Source organism: Lagenorhynchus albirostris, chromosome 20, assembly GCF_949774975.1.
Source record: "Lagenorhynchus albirostris chromosome 20, mLagAlb1.1, whole genome shotgun sequence".
Classification (NCBI taxonomy): domain Eukaryota; kingdom Metazoa; phylum Chordata; class Mammalia; order Artiodactyla; family Delphinidae; genus Lagenorhynchus; species Lagenorhynchus albirostris.
Genome location: NC_083114.1, coordinates 30258929 through 30270299, shown reverse-complemented (window position 1 = coordinate 30270299; position 11371 = coordinate 30258929). Strand labels below are relative to the sequence as shown.

The 11371-nt window shown below is 43.4% G+C and overlaps 1 protein-coding gene and 3 non-coding genes across 5 annotated transcripts in view; all 4 read left to right on the top strand.

Annotated features, from left to right (window-relative positions):
- Positions 1–397: 397 nt before the first annotated feature.
- On the top strand, positions 398–607 carry LOC132512389 (small nucleolar RNA U3). Its single transcript, XR_009538120.1, has one exon. It is a non-coding gene; the product is annotated as a small nucleolar RNA U3 (small nucleolar RNA).
- A 4060-nt stretch (positions 608–4667) lies between these two features.
- LOC132512386 (small nucleolar RNA U3) lies at positions 4668–4881 on the top strand. The gene has a single exon (XR_009538117.1). It is a non-coding gene; the product is annotated as a small nucleolar RNA U3 (small nucleolar RNA).
- A 5211-nt stretch (positions 4882–10092) lies between these two features.
- Positions 10093–10308, top strand: LOC132512388 (small nucleolar RNA U3). Its single transcript, XR_009538119.1, has one exon. It is a non-coding gene; the product is annotated as a small nucleolar RNA U3 (small nucleolar RNA).
- A 694-nt stretch (positions 10309–11002) lies between these two features.
- TEX14 (testis expressed 14, intercellular bridge forming factor) overlaps positions 11003–11371 on the top strand; it is a 56958-nt gene continuing 56589 nt past the window's right edge. For both annotated transcript variants that reach the window (XM_060134016.1, XM_060134015.1), the window contains exon 1: positions 11003–11112. The gene's annotated coding sequence lies outside the window, so the exon portion shown is untranslated. The remainder of the gene's footprint in view (positions 11113–11371) is intronic.

Below are 11371 nucleotides of genomic sequence, written 5' to 3'. Positions count from 1 at the left end.
AAGTGTCAGTAAACTGGCTTTACTGTGTGTGGGCAAGTAGACCCAAGTTTGGCTCAGTAACAACAGTTTGAAAATCATTTATATGATATTCCTGGGAGTTCCCTGACGGTCCAGTGGTTAGGACTCAGCGCTTTCACTGCCAAGGGCCCGGGTTCAGTGCCTGGTCAGGGAACTAAGATTCTGTAAGCTGCACGGTGTGATCAAAAAAAAAGGAAAGGAAGAGAGGAAGGAGAGAGAGAGAACGAGAGGAAGAAAGGAAGAAAAGAAAGCAAGCAAGAAAGAAAAGAAAATCATTTAATATGATATTTCTGAAACGAGGGGAATGTGGAAAAATGTCACCATTCATAAAAAGTATGTGGCTGCCACGGACCCAGCAGAGTTGTGGGGTTAAAGCCATTATTATGGTTTTAGGAGTTATTTCTATAGGTTGTTACTGGACGAGGTTCCAAGGTTCCTGTGTAGAGTCCTCGAAGTCCACGAGGAGGCGGGTTCTCCTCTGAGTGTGAAGCCAGCTCTTGGTATTGCTTCTGTAACTGCCTTTTGCCTTTGATGACTGTTCTTTTCCTCTGGAGGAGTAAGTAGAGGGAGGGAACACCATCTCAGTGGTTTCTTCTTATGTTACTGTCTCAGAATATAGATGATTGGTTTCCGCTAGGGGGCCGTTTTCTGTATTTGTTTTTCACGTGTTCCAGGTGCACAACGCTTTTTAACCTGTGTAGTAGATGTGGTCTTTATCCTGACCTGACTATTGTGTAAGCCGTGATTTTTTTCAGTGAAATGAGGAAGAATCTGTCAGATGCAGTTTGGTTTTTGTTTTCTGATTGGATTTACAGGTCATGAGCTTTTTCACACATCAGGTGCAGCCCCAGGGTACTGAAACAAAATTACCTCCCCTTTCTCTACTCTCCTTTCTGTCAGTCGAGTCACTCTCTCCCAGCACAGCTAGGCAGACATCCCGTCTTGGCCTCTATGGTGATTTCTTTCTCTGTATCTCAGTCCAAGCTAAGGAAATACGACATATGTAGGACTAGGGTTTATAGGACTTTAGCTCAGAGGAGGAATGAAAGAAGGCGGAGTTTGGCCAAAGCACGGTGGGCAGAGAGCTAAGGGTAGTGGGCAGCTATTGAAGGAGAGTGACTACATCAGCTGTGCACTTTAAGGTCACTCTAAAAGCTATGTGGCGATGATACTTATGGGGAGGGGTGAGGTGGCAAGTGTGAGGACCAGTTAGGCACCTACTGCATTCATCTACCTGGGAGAAGATGGTAGTGATGATAGAGAAACACCAGACATGAAAGATATTTAAGTGGTAAAGTAGACAGGACTTGGGGGGGTTGATTTGTTGACGAAAATTCAATTAACTATCAAGAAGGAAAAAAAGGGAGTTTTATTTGAGCCAATCTGAGGATTATAACACAAGAGGCAGATTTTCAGAAAGCTGTTAGAAGTCGAAGACACAGTCATATACGTTTTCCAGACAGAGAATTGTAGTACCTCAAAATGACATACTGATAATTTACATAAAGTTCACCAAGGAACAGGTAGTCCAGGTGAGCTTGTACAGAGTAAGCAGCAAGACGCCGTGACCCCTTATGGAGTTCAGAAAGAACTCTATTCTTTTAAGAAGTCCCATTGCTGGTGTCAGAATGAAGAAAAAATATGGATCTTTACGGTTGAGCGGGCACTCCCATCTTTGAGGTGCTCTGATTAACGTGTAATGCAGATGCACACTGCACTTGGGAAGGAGGGAGGAGGCCCAAACACACACACACACACACACACACACACACACACAGAATTTTATGTTTAATTTTTTCTAGTCCTGCCTTGAAATATAACATTTTATTTCATCAGGTTCACTGACGGTATGGGCGAGAGGAGCTGTCAAGGATAATTGCCGGGTCTTGGGACTTGAACAGATGGGTGGATGGTGGTTCCATGTGTTAACGGGGGAAATGGAGGAGGAACTGAATCAGGTGGTGCAATGGGGTGGGCAGTGATGGTAGAGTTCAGTTTAGGGCACGTTTAGGAGAGATTTCTGACTTTTAGCGGATGTATGGCAAAGGAGTTAGAACTCCCACAGCAGACCAAGAAGGAGCAGCCAGAGAGGTGGGCGGCAAACCGCGTGAGGGTGCTTGATGGAAGCCCAGCGGGACACAGTGAAGTGTATGGAGAGCAGATGAGACATTAAGATGCTGATGGAAAAGTATCCACTGGCCCTGTGTGGGAAACGGAAACAGAAACTGGCTAGGTAGGGGTGGATTGATCACTAGAGGGATGTGAAGGCTTGCCAGTTGGTGGAAAGAGCTCCCAGGAGAACTCAGGCTGTGATGGAGAGCATAGGGGTGGGTGTGCATTCAGCTGGGGGAAGCAGTAAGATGGGGGGATGCATTTAGGGTTTAATTAGGATGGGAGAGCAAGTGAGAATGCAGTTGGAAAGACTGAGTGGAACAGGAGAAATTGAGTTGTGGGAGGGAGCAGCTCCCCCCAGGCAGGAAGCCTTTGAGTCAGCCAGAGAAGAGGAGGAGTTCAGAGGTAGGTGGGTTCTTCCATGGAATGTGACCACACTGGGGGCTTTTCAACTGATGGGCTTCTAGTTCTTTGCCAAGTACGAGGAAAGATCATTGCTGAGGGAGGCTGGTGAGGAGGGGTAGGAGAGTTGAGAATAAAGAAGGAATTAACTAATCACCCTAGGCAGCAGGTGAGGAAAAGGCACCTCCTGAGGGTGTGCCCGCTCCACTTCCCTGCTATTGAAGCTCCTGGTCTTGGAAGCACATCCCCAGATTGCAGTCCATTTCTCTTTCTTCCACTGTAGCCATGCACCATGTAGTTCCTCCATGATTTTCTCCTTCTGGATCCGCAGTGGCCAGGCTTTCACTGTGAGCCTAAATTAGTCCTTGGTCCTCTTTAAAGGTCAGGAGCTGTGAGAGAAGCGGTATATGCTCTGGAATTGACTCCTTGGTCTGTTATTTATTAGCTGTGGGTTCATGGGAAGTTCCTTGACCCCAGTCTGTCCCTCTGTAAAGCAGGTAGGTGTAGTACTAATAGCATCAACATGTGGGGTGGCTCTAAAGGTTAAATCAGTTAAAGCAAGTAGGGTAGTCGAGCACTCCCTTCCGCCATTGTGAGGCAGCCCCTCCTTTAGAAGAGAAATCCCTGTCTCTTCCCAGTCTTCCCTGTAGCAGCACCATCCATTGAGTTGTTCCAGGCACAAACCAACATGTCAGCCTTTGAAACCTCCTTCCCTGACACCCCACCCCACCTCCTGCAGCAAGTCCACCAGTGAGTCCCATCCTGTCAACTCAACTTCCGGAACAGCCCACGTTTCTCCTTCTTCCTTGCTGAGCCCAAATGCAAGCCACCGTGCTGTCTCCTACAGACACGGTGGCAGTGGCCTCAGAAGTGGTCTCTACAGCTTCAGACCTCCCAGTGGCTTCCCTTCACACTTAAAATCCAGGCTCCGCAGGCCTTGCCTGGAAAATCCGCAGATACCTGCCTGCCTGCCTGCACCTGCCCCCTCCCTCCTACCCTGTGTTCTCCAGCTGTCTTCAGTTGCTGAAACACACAACCTTGTTCCTTTCCTTGGGTCTTTGCCTTCCATTCGTTGTTTTCTCTGCTTAAATGCAACCTCCAAAGAGAGGCCTTCCCTGAGCACCCAGATCTAAAGTAGCCACCAAGTCCCTCTCTGTCTCGACACTTAAAATCCTCTGCGTGCCTCATCCTCTGGTCCTCTTGGGTGTTTGTCGTCAGCTCTCTCCCTCACTAGAATGTAAGCTTTTTGTGAGTAGGGGCCTCTGTTTGCCCAGTGCCTAGAGTGTCTTTATTTTACAACATGGAAAACTGGGATGATGGTTAAGGTGACACCTACCAGCTCGGCTGTTTAACAGACCGCACGCAAGTTACCTAGCCTTTCTGTGCCTCAGTTCCCCTGTCCATAAAACTGGCATATACTTGTATTGATCTCATAGTTAAAGCGCTTAGAACGATGACCGGTGCCTGTCAAGCTCACGATAAATGGTAGCTAGTATTGTCGTAGCTGGCACTCAGGTATTTGTGGAGGGAAGAAATGATGTCAGATGCAGCAACCAGGTGTCTTTTAAAAACTCAGAAAGTGTGAACAGGTAGTACGGTCATGTGGTAAAAAGCCAAAAGGTTCTGCCTTCCAGCACTGGTTCTCAGCCACCCAGTCCCCCTGTCCCTGCCTCAGTCACGGTGACCTCTTACCAGAGTTTGAAAGTCAAACCTGTAGGACAGCTTTGAATGAAACAGCTAAGATAATATATATCTTACATATATCTTATTGCTCAATGGAATCAGCTAGGTTCTCACTAGCAAAGGCAACGGCCCACCCTTTCCTTTATAGCTTTTCAGGGGCGAGGTGGTTTTACCAGATCTGTGGAGGGAACGCCTCCTGGGCTTTAAAGACGCGGGTTGTCATTGGCTGTCATTCAGTATTATGTTAATTAAGTGTGGCTGTTTTAAAACTTGTTAAATTACATTTCCAGTTAAAATGTTAAAATGAGTTGGTAAGTGATAGCATTTGAAAGATTGTATTGCAAGAGCTCTTTCTCTTTTTTCCAGTAGACTTAGGAACGGGGAAACGATCTCGCCCTCAGTGTAAAGTGTGCGGCTCCCACAGACCCAGCAGTGACTTGCAAGCGATGGTCAAGACTATACTTTCAGGGATCATTTCTATAGTTCGTTACTAGAGAAGTTTCTCTGAACGTGTAGAGCACCCGAACCCACGAGGAGGAGACGCAGTGTTCTCTCCTGAGCGTGAAGTTGGCTCTTGGCGTTGTTTTTGCAGCTGTCACTAGCCATTGATGATCGTTCTTCTCTTCCTTAGGGAGAGAAAGAGGGAGAGAGCGCCGTCTGAGTGGGTTCGTTTGTAGTTGTGTCTCGTTAAAGAACAGTGGGACTGGCTTTTTTTCGTGTTTCTCTTTCTTGTTTGCTTCACTTTTTGTGTCTCGCGATAGTCCGTAGGTAGCTAGGGTTGGGGTGGCTTACCGTGTGATTTTTCAATCAGTGTTGAAGTTCTCTGGTTGTTGAGAGGAGTTCCTTTCCATTGGGAGACCCTTATCTCTTAACTGAAATCTACAGAGGCGTTTTTGCTCCCTGTCAGTCAAGTCTCTTGTGTTTATCTCATATCCCTTTTCTCCAATCATTTGTTGATAAAGGGTATTTTTTTGATTGTATTTGCTTTTTAAAAGTTTTTGATGATTAGGGTTATTTCCAATATGAAACGGCGTGATTCAAGTTAAGGGGTCAGTACATGATCTGGAACATGTTAAAGTCCTGTATAAATGGTTGCTTTTTTTTTTTGAAAGAAAAGGGTAGCCCACCTTGAAGTGATTGTTTTTGTTTGTAGGGGTTGGGGTGCATAACCTTTCGTATTCAAGTGGCAAGTGATTTTTTCACGAATATAGTCTACGGGAATTCCCTGGTGGTTAGGACTCGGTGATTTCACCACCAGGGCTTCGGTTCAGTCCCTGGTTAGGGAACTAATATCCCAAAAGCTGCGCAGCGGGGCCAAAAAAGACAAAAAATGAAAATAAACTCTAAACAGACGTGCTGATGTTTAAAAATAAAGGTGATCAGTCTAAAGTTTAAAAAAAATTCAGTAAAAATGTACAGAATTACCACATTTTGGGAATCCCTCCGGCTCCCCCAAAGCAGCAGAACACCACAGAACTACAGTTTTTGTTACTTTATTCATAACTTTTTTTTTTTCTAAATTTATCTTTGGCTGCGTTGGGTCTTCTTTGCTGTTCGCAGGTTTTCTCTAGTTGTGTCAAGTGGGGCCTACTCTTCACTGCGGTGCACGGGCTTCTCCTTGCAGTGGCTTCCCTTGTTGTGGAGCACGGGCTCTACGTGCGTGGGTTTCAGTAGTTGCAGCACGTGGGCTCAGTAGTTTTGGCTCGGGCTCTAGAGCGCAGGCTCAGTAGTTGTGACGCACAGGCTTAGCTGCTCTCTGGCATGTGAGATTGTCCCGGGCCAGGGCTCGAACCTGTGTCCCCTGCATTGGCAGGTGGATTCTTAACCACTGCACCTGCAGGGAAGCCTTCTTCATGTTATTCTTAAAGGTGATTTTGTCAGTCTATGGCAATTGAGTCTTCCCCCCCCCCCCGCCTTCATGGGTGTTAAAGTAGTTAGTATCCTCCATCTGCCTTTTTGAATGAAGGGTTTCTGTGCTGTTGCTACTTTTCCTGGGTAAATTAGGCCTGGAATATACTGCAGGGAAATAGATACATGTCTGGGCCTTCATACTCTGTTGATTGACAAACAGATCTTGTAGTGAGCTATATATAGGAGAGGAAGGTTTACAAGGGAAATGGATTTAAAGTAGCTTTAAACATAATTGTGATATATCCTTAGTTGTTTTAAGATGGTTTGTTCTTTTCCCCCTCAGTGCTATGATTTTTTCTTCTATGATGCTTGTTTAGCTAAATGCAATTTAAAATTCGCCTTGTTAGTCTAGTATGCTGATTTGTTTTTCATTTTCTTCATCTAAACATTTTTCTTCTGATTTTTGAGACTCCCTTTTAAATTTTTCCAGGCTAATAAATCAGATATTTTTCCTGACATCTACTGTAGGAATCTCTTCTGGTTTTATGTTGGGTCTCTTAATATGTCACACTTGTCATTGAACCATGGGCTAGAAAAATCAACAAAATCTCTTAATTCTACTGAATATGATGTGATATAGTTCCCTTTAAGTAAAAGCAGGCTTAATTTCGTGTTGGAGGTGGTAATGCCTTTGAAAACTGCCCTTATTAAACAGCATATATTCAGGGAATTCCCTGGTTGTCCAGTGGTTAGGACTCCGTGCTTTCACTGCCGAGGGCCTGGTTTTGATCCCTGGTGGGGGAACTAACATCCTGCAAGCCGTGCAGTGCGGCCAAAAAAAGAAGAAGGAAGGATAAACAGGGGCTTCCCTGGTGACAGAGTGGTTAAGAATCCACCTGCCAGTGCAGGGGACACCGGTTTGAGCCCTGGTCTGGGAAGATCCCACACGCTGCGGAGCAACTAAGGCCGTGTGCCACAACTACTGAGCCTGCGCTCTAGAGCCCGCGAACCACAACTACTGAGCCCACGTGCCACACCTACTGAAGCCTGCACACCTAGAACCCGTGCTCCACAACAAGAGAAGCCACTGCATTGAGAAGCCCACACACCTCAACAAAGAGTAGCGCACGCTCGCCGCAACTAGAGAAAGCCTGCATGCAGCAACGAAGGCCCAACACAGCCAAAAATAAAAAGTAAATAAAGAAATAAAAGAGGTTATTTTAACCAGTGGAATCAAAGATATACATATATTCTAAAGTTGCTAACCTGCCTTTATGAAAGTGGTATCATACTAAACACATTCTGCAACTTGCTTTTCTCATTTTTTTTGAAATTCACTTATTTATTTCAAGAAACATGAAAAGACAACAAAATCATGAGAAATCAACCTGTGCAATATCAGCAGATATTCAGAGGCTCTGTGCTGTTTTTTGTTTTGTTTTGTTTTTAATGCTTAAAGAAAATAGATGATAATTTGATACTGTAAGTTTATAATTATTTATTTGGTTGTTTATTCAATGAATATGGAGCAGAGGGAATTTATACAGGAGCAAAAGAACAAAGGAGCCTACAAATGGCAAGTAGTTTAGTGTGTGTGTGTGTATGTGTGTGTGTGTTTGTGTTGTGTCTGAAGGATAGGTTATGTACGAGATGTTTTAGGAAGTAAAGACAAAGGCAGCTTGGAACCAGACTATAGGATGCCATAAATCCCAGGTTAAAGAGCTTCTACTGAAACGGAGCAGGACCCTATAGACCTTGCCCCCGATGTCCTCAGCCTGCCTTTTGTCTGTGGAAAAACTTTAGCCAAAGAATAAGTTTAATGAGAGGAGTGATAAAATACAGAAGCAAAGAAAAGCAGTCAAACAGGAAAAACCATAATAGTTTAGTCAGTAATCAAAGTGAAGGACCTTTAGTTCCTTCTCGAGGGTTATAGGTAATATTCTGAGCCACATCCCGTGAGCTGTCTTATAGATACTGAAACCCCAGCCAGGTGGAAGAAGTTAACTACATGATGACCAGGCTGTAGTCGTGACACAAGCTGCCACAATTCTGATAATTTGCCGCAAAGAAATGGAAACAAACCAACCTTGGAACTGAAGATTAACTGTACCCAAAACAGTCACGATGGCACTGGTTAGACCACTGCATGACCAATTTCAAGATGACTGTCAGAGCTGACTGTGCTGGTTCTGCATGTAGTCCTTTCCCTCTGTAAAAGCTCTTGTCCACTGGTTGGGGTGGGGGAGTCGGCCTTTGGACAGGAGTCCACCTCCCCCCCCACCCCGTTGCCTGCATCAAAATAAAGCAAACTTTCCTGTCCACCAGGCTTGCCTCTTTATTGGCTTTTGAGCGGCGAGCAGCTGGACCCCACTTGTGATTACAGTACTATACATAGCAAGACATGGGGTGCCACTGAATTTGGCATTCCTGAAAGCACCTGTATTACTTGCACAAAATAGATTATTTTTTAAGCTTAAATCCTATTAGTGGTTACAAGAATGTTGGGATTTTAATTTTTAATATTTATAGAGTAGTTACTTGCTAAACTCTGTTAGATGCTTTAAATCCATCATTTTAGCTAATACCACTCATTGATTGAACTCCCTAAAGTTGCCTGCCTGCTTATTAGATTTTTGCTTTCAATAGTACATCTTGTCTATCTCTATTCTAATTGATAGAGATCTAATTCATTTAAATTAACTGCTTAATATTTTATTGTCTGTATGTACCATAATTTATTCAGCTGTGCCTCTAATGGTGGATATTAAGATTTATTTTTTTGCAGTTTTGTATAACCAGAAACAATGCTTTGATAAAATACTTTGTAATGAATCTTTACATAATGGGTTTTTAATATTCAAAGCAGGATTTCTGGTTCAGGTTTTTAATAGATACTGCCGTATTGCTTTCCAAAAGCATTGTAACAGTTCACACTGCCAACTGCATTTAGGAGTGTGTGTTTTCCCACCTCTTCTCCAGCACTGAATGTTTTCTCATTTTTCAGTTTTTTTCAAGCTTTATGAGAAGTTTAACTTTCTTCCCACTATTTCAAGCCAGGCACCATGTTGTATTGGTTTATTGAATATTCCAGAGTTAGGTGAAATATCCACCGTTTCTAACGTTCCTGGCGGAGAGAACAGCTTGTGCAAAGGAACACGATGAGTATGTGGAAAACAGTACGTGGTTCATTATGGCTGAAGTGAGGGGGAGGGAATTTGGTGCAAAATAAAGCTGGAGAGGTGCGTGTGGGCCAGGCTGTGCTGGACCTTGTAAAGTATTTCTTTTCTGGCCTTGCCTTGTGGCATGCGGGATCCTAGTTCCCTGACTAGGGATGAAATCGGCTCCCCCTGCGGTGGAAGCGGAGTCTTAACCACTGGACCCCAGGGAAGTCCCTGTAAACTATTTAGAGAAATTCTATCTTTAGCCCAAGAGTTGGGAAGCTACTAAAGCTTTAAGCAGGGTAATGATGTATTATCTTGCTTATTTAAAGATAATTTTTATCTACATAAATATTCCTTGGTTTGGAAAAAAATTCCAAATAATATTTATATGTTTGCTATTTTGATCACAGCATAAATGGTGTGCTTTGCAAACGTCATAGGTTTTTGGCTTCGGGTCTTTGCTTTCAGCATCCACTTTGTCTTGTAAGTTTTTCTCGTGAGACATCTCACTTCCAGCGCCAGGCTAAAACGAGGTGAGTCCTCAAACTGCGGCGCACGTTGTAGTCGTAAGCGTTTTACGTAATCTTGATGCTGCGGAACTGCTGCGCGAAACGGGGCGGGGTTGGAAATAACTGGCGTGTGATTGGCTGTTTAAAAACCGTATGTTAATTAAATTGACAACTTGAAATGTTTTCTGAAACGTAGAAGGGTTCAAAATGCTTTGTCGGGCTTCGGTAGTGGAAAGATTCTTCAGACAACGTATTCCAGTGTACAATTCAAAAAGAATAGCGGTGTAAGAAAAAGTAACCATCAGTAAAATATGTGTGCATTTCCTCCACCTCGGAAAAACAGAGAGGGTTGTGCTAAGACTATACTTTCAGGGATCATTTCTATAGTTCGTTACTAGAGAAGTTTCTCTGAACGTGTAGAGCACCCGAACCCACGAGGAAGAGAGATGAGCGTTCTCTCCTGAGCGTGAAGTTGGCTCTTGGTGTTGTGTTTGCAGCTGCCTTTAGCCGTTGATGATCGTTCTTCTCTTCATTTTGAAGAGTAAGAGGGAGATGAACGCAGTCTGAGTGGTTTCGGTTTGAATAATGTATTATGAATAGATGTTCATCATATTTTGGTTGATATTGCGGGAGGCGTCAGAGGGTATGCGTATATGTTACATGCCGTAAGTCGGTTAGGGAGGTTTTTTTTGTTTTATTATCGTGTTTCGGGATTGCTGTTACATGTTGCTTAAAGTGTTACTGCTGTATCGGGTTTGTAGTGGTGGTTTAGTCAGGAGTGAGTTCAGTTTTTTGAAGTGGGTATAATTGAGAGTTGGGTTTTGTTATTTTTCTTACTTGCAGTGCATGTAGATTGTGAGATTGTGGTGTTGTGGTTTGTTCTTTTTGTCTGTTTTTAGCAAATGGTTGGAGTAGTGACGTTGGGCTTTTTTTGTGGGTTGCTTTTTATACCGTGTATGATATACATTGTTGGCTGTTGGTGAATTTTAAAACGAAGAGCAATTTTAATTTGCTTTTCCTTTTCCGCGTAGCAGCGTGTGGTGAAATGTTTTAGCAACGTTTTCCTGTATTTAGCACTTTAAGGTAAAGATGGTGGTTTACTTTTGATATGAGACTTTGTGTTATTTGGACTACTGAAGGTTTATCATTTTTCTTTTTCTTAAGAAAAGGGAAATTGCATTAGTAATACATTAAAAATACTGTAAAAACAAAGCTTAATTTTTGTTGTGTGTTTGTGTTGATCCTGGTGTTTTCTTTGCAGGCGTGTATGTCGATGCAGTTAACTCCCTGGGCCAGACAGCGCTTTTTATTGCCGCATTATTAGGCCTTACAAAATTAGTTGATGTCCTGGTGGATTATGGATCAGATCCAAATCAGTAAGTACAATGACATCACTACCTAGAAAATAAGTTTTTAAAATGAATTGAGGTATTTGGAAACTAATTTGGTAAGATTTTAAAAGAACTTTCACTAATTTATGCCAATGAAATACATTTGTATTACCTAACGTTGAATCATGCTTTTGTTTATTTCACTTTTTTGGTTGTGCAACTTGCAGTGTCTTAGTTCCCCAACCAGGGGTGGAACCTGGGCCCCCAGCAGTGGAAGCACAGAGACCTAACCATTGGACCACCA